The following is an 11,341-nucleotide window of genomic DNA, read 5'->3' on the forward strand; positions in this document are numbered from 1 at the left end:
GGCAGTAACAGTTTTAATTTTTAGGTTTCACTCTGTTTTCTCCTATTTGGATACATGTAGTTGGAAGTCTAAATCAAACACGGTTTGTGCCAGCTCTTTGAAACTTGACACAATAAAGTAGCTCCAAGTTCTATCTCTATGGTTTGTTTCCTATTGATGTAGCCCTAAGCAGAGACTGGCGCAAATCACTTTCATGGAAAGGGGTTGCCAAGCTTCCAAAAAACTACGAGTTTCCTGAAATCTCAGCACACATTTTTTCACCAATCTTGATGACACTTTCAGGTAATTTTCAGTACCCAAATCCCACTTGGCTCACCAAATTTGGTTCTTCTAGGTTAAACCGTTTGTGGGCAGTAACAGTTTTAATTTTTAGGTTTCACTCTGTTTTCTTCCTATAAGGATACATGTAGTTGGAACTCTAACTCAAACATGGTTTGTGCTAGCTCTTTGAAACTTAACACAATAAAGTAGTTCAAAGTTCTATCTCTATGGTTTCTTTCCTATTGATGTAGCCCTAAGCACAGACTGGCGCAAATGACTTTCATGGAAAGGGATTGCCAAGATTGCAAAAAAATCTACGAGTTTCCTGAAATCTCAGCACATATTTTTTCACCCAATCTTGATGACACTTCAGGTAATGATCAGTACCCCAATCCCACTTGGCTCACCAAATTTCGTTCTTCTAGGTAAAACCGTCCGTTGGCAGTAACAGTTTTAATTTTTAGGTTTCACTCTGTTTTCTCCTATATGGATACAAGTATTTGGAACTCTAAATCAAACACGGTTTGTGCTACCTCTTTGAAACTTGCCACAATAAAGTAGCTCCAAGTTCTATCTCTATGGTTTGTTTCCTATTGATGTGGCCTTAAGCAGGGACTGGCGCCAATAATTCATGGAAAGGGGTTGCCAAGCTCCCAAAAAACTACGAGTTTCCTGAAATCTCAGCACACATTTTTTCACCCAATATTGAAGACACTTTCAGGTAATGATCACTACCCCAATCCCAGTTGGGTCACCAAATTTTGTTCTTCTAGGTTAAACCGTTCGTTGGCACTAACAGTTTTAATTTTTAGTTTTCACTCTGTTTTCTCCTATATGGATACATGTAGTTGGAACAATAAATCAAACTCGGTTTGTGCTAGCTCTTTGAAACTTGACAAAATAAAGTAGCACCAAGTTCTATCTCTATGCTTTGTTTCCTATTGATGTAGCCCTAAGCAGAGACTGGCGCAAATCACTTTCATGGAAAGGGGTTGCCAAGCTTCCAAAAAACATCGAGTTTCCTGAAATCTCAGCACACATTTTTTCACCCAATCTTGATGACACTTTCAGGTAATGATCAGTACCCCAATCCCACTTGGCTCATCAAATTTCATTCTCCTAGGTTAAACCGTTCGTTGGCAGTAACAGTTTTAATTTTTAGGTTTCACTCTGTTTTCTCCTATATGGATACATGTAGTTGGAACTCTAAATCAAACACGGTTCGTGCTAGCTCTTTGAAACTTGACGCAATAATGTAGCTTCAAGGTCTATCTCTATGGTTTGTTTCCTATTCATGTAGCCCTAAGCAGAGACTGGCGCAAATCAGTTTCATGGAAGGGGGTTGCCAAGCTTCCAAAAAACTACGAGTGTCCTGAAATCTCAGCACACATTTTTTCACCCAATCTTGATGACACTTTCAGGTAATGATCAGTACCGGAATCCCACTTGGCTCACCAAATTTCGTTCTTCTAGGTTAAACCGTTCGTTGGCAGTAACAGTTTTAATTTTTAGGTTTCACTCTGTTTTCTCCTATATGGATACATGTAGTTGGAACTCTAAATCAAACACGGTTTGTGCTAGCTCTTTAAAACTTGACACAATAAAGTAGCACAAAGATCTATATCTATGGTTTGTTTCCTATTGATGTAGCCCTAAGCAGAGACTGGGGCAAATCACTTTCATGGAAAGGGGATGCCCAGCTTCCAAAAAACTACGAGTTTCCTGAAATCTCAGCACACATTTTTTCTCCCAATATTGATGACACTTTCAGGTAATGATCAGTACGCCAATCCCACTTGGCTAACCAAATTCCGTTCTTCTCGGTTAAACCATTCGTTGGCAGTAACAGTTTTAATTATTAGGTTTCACTCTGTTTTCTCCTATATGGATACATGTAGTTGGAACTCTAAATCAAACACGTTTTGTGCTACCTCATTGAAACTTGACACAATAAAGCTGCTCCAAGTTCTATCTCTATGGTTTGTTTCCTATTGATGTAGCCCTAAGCAGAGACTGGCGCAAATCACTTTCATGGAAAGGGGTTGCCAAGCTTCCAAAAAACTACGAGTTTCCTGAAATCTCAGCACACATTTTTTCACCCAATCTTGATGACACTTTCAGGTAATGATCAGTACGCCAATCCCACTTGGCTCACCAAATTTCGTTCTTCTAGTTTAAACCGTTCGTTGGCAGCAACAGTTTTAATTATTAGGTTTCACTCTGTTTTCTCCTATATGGATACATGTAGTTGGAACTCTAAATCAAACACGGTTTGTGCTACCTCTTTGAAACTTGACACAATAAAGTAGCTCCAAGTTCTAACTCTATGTTTTTTTTCCTATTTATGTAGGCCTAAGCAGAGACTGGCGCAAATCAGTTTCATGGAAGGGGGTTGCCAAGCTTCCAAAAAACTACGAGTTTCCTGAAATCTCACCACATATTTTTTCACCCAATCTTGATGACACTTTCAGGTAATGATCACTACCCCAATCCCACTTGGCTCACCAAATTTTGTTCTTCTAGGTAAAAAGGTCTGTTGGCAGTAACAGTTTTAATTTTTAGGTTTCACTCTGTTTTCTCCTATATGGATACATGTAGTTGGAACTCTAAATCAAACACGGTTTGTGCTAGCTCTTTAAAAGTTGACACAATAAAGTAGCACAAAGATCTATATCTATGGTTTGTTTCCTATTGATGTAGCCATAAGCAGAGACTGGCGCAAATCACTTTCATGGAAGGGGGTTGCCAAGCGTCCAAATAACTACCAGTTTCCTGAAATCTCAGCACACATTTTTTCACCCAATCTTGATGACACTTTCAGGTAATGATCATTACCCCAATCCCACTTGGCTCACCAAATTTCGTTCTTCTAGGTTAAACCGTTCGTTGGCAGTAACAGTTTAAATTTTTAGGTTTCACTCTGTTTTCTCCTATATGGATACATGTAGTTGGAACTCTAAATCAAACACGGTTTGTGCTAGCTCTTTCAAACTTGACACAATAAAGCAGCTCTAAGTTCTATCTCTATGGTTTGTTTCCTATTGATGTAGCCCTAAGCAGAGACTGGCGCAAATGACTTTAATTTAAAGGGGTTGCCAAGCTTCCAAAAAACTACGAGTTTCCTAAAATCTCAGCACACATTTTTTCACCCAATCTTGTTGACACTTTCAGGTAATGATCAGTACCCCAATCCCACTTGGCTCACCAAATTTCGTTCTTCTAGGTTAAACCGTTCGTTGGCAGTAACAGTTTTAATTTTTAGGTTTCACTCTGTTTTCTCCTATATGGATACATGTAGTTGGAACTCTAAATCAAACACAGTTTGTGCTATCTCTTTAAAACTTCACACAATAAAGTAGCACAAGGATCTATATCTATGGTTTGTTTCCTATTGATGTAGCCCTAAGCAGAGACTGGGGAAAATCACTTTCATGGAAAGGGGTTGCCCAGCTTCCAAAAACTACGAGTTTCCTGAAATCTCAGCACACATTTTTTCACCCAATCTTGATGACACTTTCAGGTAATGATCAGTACCCCAATGCCACGTGGCTCACCAAATTTCGTTCTTCTAGGTTAAACCGTTCGTTGGCAGTAACAGTTTAGTTTTTAGGTTTCACTCTGTTTTCTCCTATATGGATACACCTAGTTGGAACTCTAAATCAAACACAGTTTGTGCTAGCTCTTTGAAACTTGACACAATAAAGAAGCTCCAAGTTCTATCTCTATGGTTTGTTTCCTATTGTTGTAGCCTTAAGCAGAGACTTGGGCAAATCACTTTCATGGAAAGGGGTTGCCAAGCTTCCAAAAAACTAAGAGTTTCCTGAAATCTCAGCACACCTTTTTTTCACCCAAACTTGATGACACTTTCATGTAATGATCAGTACCTCAATCTCACGTGGCTCACCAAATTTCGTTCTTCTAGGTTAAACCGTTCTTTGGCAGTAATTGTTTTAATTTTTAGGTTTCACTCTGTTTTCTCCTATATGGATGCATGTAGTTGGAACTATGCATCAAACACGGTTTGTGCTAGCTCTTTGAAACTTGACACAATAAAGTAGCTCCAAGTTCTATCTCTATGGTTTGTTTCCTATTGATGTAGCCCTAAGCAGAGACTGGCGCTAATCACTTTCATGGAAAGTGGTTGCCAAGCTTCCAAAAAACTACGAGTTTCCTGAAATCTCAGCACACATTTTTTCACCCAATCTTGATGACACTTTCAGGTAATGATCAGTACGCCAATCCCACTTGGCTCACCAAACTTCGTTCTTCTAGTTTAAACAGTTCGTTGGCAGTAACAGTTTTAATTTTTAGGTTTCAATCTGTTTTCTCCTATGTGGATACATGTAGTTGGAAATCTAAATCAAACACGGTTTGTGCTACCTCTTTGAAACTTGACACAATAAAGTAGCTCCAAGTTCTATCTCTATGTTTTTTTTTTCCTATTTATGTAGCCCTAAGCAGAGACTGGCGCAAATCAGTTTCATGGAAGGGGGTTGCCAAGCTTCCAAAAAACTACGAGTTTCCTGAAATCTCACCACATATTTTTTCACCCAATCTTGATGACACTTTCAGGTAATGATCACTACCCCAATCCCACTTGGCTCACCAAATTTTGTTCTTCTAGGTAAAAACGTACGTTGGCAGTAACAGTTTTAATTTTTAGGTTTCACTCTGTTTTCTCCTATATGGATACATGTAGTTGGAACTCTAAATCAAACACGGTTTGTGCTAGCTCTTTAAAACTTGACACAATAAAGTAGCACAAAGATCTATATCTATGGTTTGTTTCCTATTGATGTAGCCCTAAGCAGAGACTGGCGCAAATCACTTTCATGGAAGGGGGTTGCCAAGCTTCCAAAAAACTAGGAGTTTCCTGAAATCTCAGCACACATTTTTTCACCCAATCTTGATGACACCTTCAGGTAATGATCATTACCCCAATCCCACTTGGCTCACCAAATTTCGTTCTCCTAGGTTAAACCGTTCGTTGGCAGTAACAGTTTAAATTTTTAGGTTTCACTCTGTTTTCTCCTATATGGATACATGTAGTTGGAAGTCTAAATCAAACACGGTTTGTGCTAGCTCTTTAAAACTTGACACAATAAAGTAGCACAAAGATCTATATCTATGGTTTGTTTCCTATTGATGTAGCCCTAAGCAGAGACTGGGGCAAATCACTTTCATGGAAAGGGGATGCCCAGCTTCCAAAAAACTACGAGTTTTCTGAAAAGTCAGCACACATTTTTTCTCCCAATCTTGATGACACTTTCAGGTAATTATCAGTACACCAATCCCACTTGGCTCACCAAATTTCGTTCTTCTAGGTTAAACCGTTCATTGGCAGTAACAGTTTTAATTTTTAGGTTTCACTCTGTTTTCTCCTATATGGATACATGTAGTTGGAAGTCTAAATCAAACACGGTTTGTGCTAGCTCTTTGAAACTTGACACAATAAAGTAGCTCCAAGTTCTATCTCTATGGTTTGTTTCCTATTGATGTAGCCCTAAGCAGAGACTGGCGCAAATCACTTTCATGGAAAGGTGTTGCAAAGCTTCCAAAAAAGTACGAGTTTCCTGAAATCTCAGCACACATTTTTTCACCCAATCTTGATGACACTTTCAGATAATGATCAGTACCCCAATCCCATTTAACTCACCAAATTTCTTTCTTGTAGGTTAAACCGTTCGTTGGCAGTAACAGTTTTAATTTTTAGGTTTCACTCTGTTTTCTCCTATGTGGATACATGTAGTTGGAACTCTAAATCAAACACGGTTTGTGCTAGTTCTTTGAACTTGACACAATAAAGTAGCTCCAAGTTGTATCTCTATGGTTTGTTTCTTATTGATGTAGCCCTAAGCAGAGACTGGCGCAAATCACTTTCATGGAAAGGGGTTGCCAGGCTTCCAAAAAACTACGAGTTTCCTGAAATCTCAGGACACATTTTTTCACCCAATCTTGATGACACTTTCAGGTAATGATCAGTCCCCCAATCCCACTTGGTTCACCAAATTTCGTTCTTCTAGTTTAAACCGTTCGTTGGCAGTAACAGTTTTAATTTTTAGGTTTCACTCTGTTTTCGCATATATGGATACATGTAGTTAGAACTCTAAATCAAACACGGTTTGTGCTAGCTCTTTGAAAATTGACACAATTAAGTAGCTCCAAGTTCTATCTCTATGGTTTGTTTCCTATTGATGTAGCCTTAAGCAGAGACTGGCGCAAATCACTTTCATGGAAAGGGGTTGCCAGGCTTCCAAAAAACTACGAGTTTCCTGAAATCTCAGGACACATTTTTTCTCCCAATCTTGATGACACTTTCAGGTAATGATCAGTACCCCAATCCCACTTGGCTCACCAAATTTTGTTCTTCTATTTTAAACCGTTCGTTGGCAGTAACGGTTTTAGTTTTTAGGTTTCACTCTTTTCTCCTATATGGATACATGTATTTGGAACTCTAAATCAAACACAGTTTGTGCTAGCTCTTTGAAACTTGACACAATAAAGAAGCTCCAAGTTCTATCTCTATGGTTTGTTTCCTATTGATGTAGCCTTAAGCAGAGACTTGGGCAAATCACTTTCATGGAAAGGGGTTGCCAAGCTTCCAAAAAACTAAGAGTTTCCTGAAATCTCAGCACACCTTTTTTTCACCCAAACTTGATGACACTTTCATGTAATGATCAGTACCTCAATCTCACGTGGCTCACCAAATTTCCTTCTTCTAGGTTAAACCGTTCTTTGGCAGTAATTGTTTTAATTTTTAGGTTTCACTCTGTTTTCTCCTATATGGATGCATGTAGTTGGAACTATGCATCAAACACGGTTTGTGCTAGCTCTTTGAAACTTGACACAATAAAGTAGCTCCAAGTTCTATCTCTATGGTTTGTTTCCTATTGATGTAGCCCTAAGCAGAGACTGGCGCTAATCACTTTCATGGAAAGTGGTTGCCAAGCTTCCAAAAAACTACGAGTTTCCTGAAATCTCAGCACACATTTTTTCACCCAATCTTGATGACACTTTCAGGTAATGATCAGTACGCCAATCCCACTTGGCTCACCAAACTTCGTTCTTCTAGTTTAAACAGTTCGTTGGCAGTAACAGTTTTAATTTTTAGGTTTCAATCTGTTTTCTCCTATGTGGATACATGTAGTTGGAAATCTAAATCAAACACGGTTTGTGCTACCTCTTTGAAACTTGACACAATAAAGTAGCTCCAAGTTCTATCTCTATGTTTTTTTTTTCCTATTTATGTAGCCCTAAGCAGAGACTGGCGCAAATCAGTTTCATGGAAGGGGGTTGCCAAGCTTCCAAAAAACTACGAGTTTCCTGAAATCTCACCACATATTTTTTCACCCAATCTTGATGACACTTTCAGGTAATGATCACTACCCCAATCCCACTTGGCTCACCAAATTTTGTTCTTCTAGGTAAAAACGTACGTTGGCAGTAACAGTTTTAATTTTTAGGTTTCACTCTGTTTTCTCCTATATGGATACATGTAGTTGGAACTCTAAATCAAACACGGTTTGGCTAGCTCTTTAAAACTTGACACAATAAAGTAGCACAAAGATCTATATCTATGGTTTGTTTCCTATTGATGTAGCCCTAAGCAGAGACTGGCGCAAATCACTTTCATGGAAGGGGGTTGCCAAGCTTCCAAAAAACTAGGAGTTTCCTGAAATCTCAGCACACATTTTTTCACCCAATCTTGATGACACTTTCAGGTAATGATCATTACCACAATCCCACTTGGCTCACCAAATTTCGTTCTCCTAGGTTAAACCGTTCGTTGGCAGTAACAGTTTAAATTTTTAGGTTTCACTCTGTTTTCTCCTATATGGATACATGTAGTTGGAAGTCTAAATCAAACACGGTTTGTGCTAGCTCTTTAAAACTTGACACAATAAAGTAGCACAAAGATCTATATCTATGGTTTGTTTCCTATTGATGTAGCCCTAAGCAGGGACTGGGGCAAATCACTTTCATGGAAAGGGGATGCCCAGCTTCCAAAAAACTACGAGTTTTCTGAAAAGTCAGCACACATTTTTTCTCCCAATCTTGATGACACTTTCAGGTAATTATCAGTACACCAATCCCACTTGGCTCACCAAATTTCGTTCTTCTAGGTTAAACCGTTCATTGGCAGTAACAGTTTTAATTTTTAGGTTTCACTCTGTTTTCTCCTATTTGGATACATGTAGTTGGAAGTCTAAATCAAACACGGTTTGTGCCAGCTCTTTGAAACTTGACACAATAAAGTAGCTCCAAGTTCTATCTCTATGGTTTGTTTCCTATTGATGTAGCCCTAAGCAGAGACTGGCGCAAATCACTTTCATGGAAAGGGGTTGCCAAGCTTCCAAAAAACTACGAGTTTCCTGAAATCTCAGCACACATTTTTTCACCAATCTTGATGACACTTTCAGGTAATTTTCAGTACCCAAATCCCACTTGGCTCACCAAATTTGGTTCTTCTAGGTTAAACCGTTTGTGGGCAGTAACAGTTTTAATTTTTAGGTTTCACTCTGTTTTCTTCCTATAAGGATACATGTAGTTGGAACTCTAACTCAAACATGGTTTGTGCTAGCTCTTTGAAACTTAACACAATAAAGTAGTTCAAAGTTCTATCTCTATGGTTTCTTTCCTATTGATGTAGCCCTAAGCACAGACTGGCGCAAATGACTTTCATGGAAAGGGATTGCCAAGATTGCAAAAAAATCTACGAGTTTCCTGAAATATCAGCACATATTTTTTCACCCAATCTTGATGACACTTCAGGTAATGATCAGTACCCCAATCCCACTTGGCTCACCAAATTTCGTTCTTCTAGGTAAAACCGTCCGTTGGCAGTAACAGTTTTAATTTTTAGGTTTCACTCTGTTTTCTCCTATATGGATACAAGTATTTGGAACTCTAAATCAAACACGGTTTGTGCTACCTCTTTGAAACTTGCCACAATAAAGTAGCTCCAAGTTCTATCTCTATGGTTTGTTTCCTATTGATGTGGCCTTAAGCAGGGACTGGCGCCAATAATTCATGGAAAGGGGTTGCCAAGCTCCCAAAAAACTACGAGTTTCCTGAAATCTCAGCACACATTTTTTCACCCAATATTGAAGACACTTTCAGGTAATGATCACTACCCCAATCCCAGTTGGGTCACCAAATTTTGTTCTTCTAGGTTAAACCGTTCGTTGGCACTAACAGTTTTAATTTTTAGTTTTCACTCTGTTTTCTCCTATATGGATACATGTAGTTGGAACAATAAATCAAACTCGGTTTGTGCTAGCTCTTTGAAACTTGACAAAATAAAGTAGCACCAAGTTCTATCTCTATGCTTTGTTTCCTATTGATGTAGCCCTAAGCAGAGACTGGCGCAAATCACTTTCATGGAAAGGGGTTGCCAAGCTTCCAAAAAACATCGAGTTTCCTGAAATCTCAGCACACATTTTTTCACCCAATCTTGATGACACTTTCAGGTAATGATCAGTACCCCAATCCCACTTGGCTCATCAAATTTCATTCTCCTAGGTTAAACCGTTCGTTGGCAGTAACAGTTTTAATTTTTAGGTTTCACTCTGTTTTCTCCTATATGGATACATGTAGTTGGAACTCTAAATCAAACACGGTTCGTGCTAGCTCTTTGAAACTTGACGCAATAATGTAGCTTCAAGGTCTATCTCTATGGTTTGTTTCCTATTCATGTAGCCCTAAGCAGAGACTGGCGCAAATCAGTTTCATGGAAGGGGGTTGCCAAGCTTCCAAAAAACTACGAGTGTCCTGAAATCTCAGCACACATTTTTTCACCCAATCTTGATGACACTTTCAGGTAATGATCAGTACCGGAATCCCACTTGGCTCACCAAATTTCGTTCTTCTAGGTTAAACCGTTCGTTGGCAGTAACAGTTTTAATTTTTAGGTTTCACTCTGTTTTCTCCTATATGGATACATGTAGTTGGAACTCTAAATCAAACACGGTTTGTGCTAGCTCTTTAAAACTTGACACAATAAAGTAGCACAAAGATCTATATCTATGGTTTGTTTCCTATTGATGTAGCCCTAAGCAGAGACTGGGGCAAATCACTTTCATGGAAAGGGGATGCCCAGCTTCCAAAAAACTACGAGTTTCCTGAAATCTCAGCACACATTTTTTCTCCCAATATTGATGACACTTTCAGGTAATGATCAGTACGCCAATCCCACTTGGCTAACCAAATTCCGTTCTTCTCGGTTAAACCATTCGTTGGCAGTAACAGTTTTAATTATTAGGTTTCACTCTGTTTTCTCCTATATGGATACATGTAGTTGGAACTCTAAATCAAACACGTTTTGTGCTACCTCATTGAAACTTGACACAATAAAGCTGCTCCAAGTTCTATCTCTATGGTTTGTTTCCTATTGATGTAGCCCTAAGCAGAGACTGGCGCAAATCACTTTCATGGAAAGGGGTTGCCAAGCTTCCAAAAAACTACGAGTTTCCTGAAATCTCAGCACACATTTTTTCACCCAATCTTGATGACACTTTCAGGTAATGATCAGTACGCCAATCCCACTTGGCTCACCAAATTTCGTTCTTCTAGTTTAAACCGTTCGTTGGCAGCAACAGTTTTAATTATTAGGTTTCACTCTGTTTTCTCCTATATGGATACATGTAGTTGGAACTCTAAATCAAACACGGTTTGTGCTACCTCTTTGAAACTTGACACAATAAAGTAGCTCCAAGTTCTAACTCTATGTTTTTTTTCCTATTTATGTAGGCCTAAGCAGAGACTGGCGCAAATCAGTTTCATGGAAGGGGGTTGCCAAGCTTCCAAAAAACTACGAGTTTCCTGAAATCTCACCACATATTTTTTCACCCAATCTTGATGACACTTTCAGGTAATGATCACTACCCCAATCCCACTTGGCTCACCAAATTTTGTTCTTCTAGGTAAAAAGGTCTGTTGGCAGTAACAGTTTTAATTTTTAGGTTTCACTCTGTTTTCTCCTATATGGATACATGTAGTTGGAACTCTAAATCAAACACGGTTTGTGCTAGCTCTTTAAAAGTTGACACAATAAAGTAGCACAAAGATCTATATCTATGGT

This window comes from Spermophilus citellus, assembly GCF_964194105.1.
Source record: "Spermophilus citellus genome assembly, contig: SCAFFOLD_53, whole genome shotgun sequence".
Classification (NCBI taxonomy): Eukaryota; Metazoa; Chordata; class Mammalia; order Rodentia; family Sciuridae; genus Spermophilus; species Spermophilus citellus.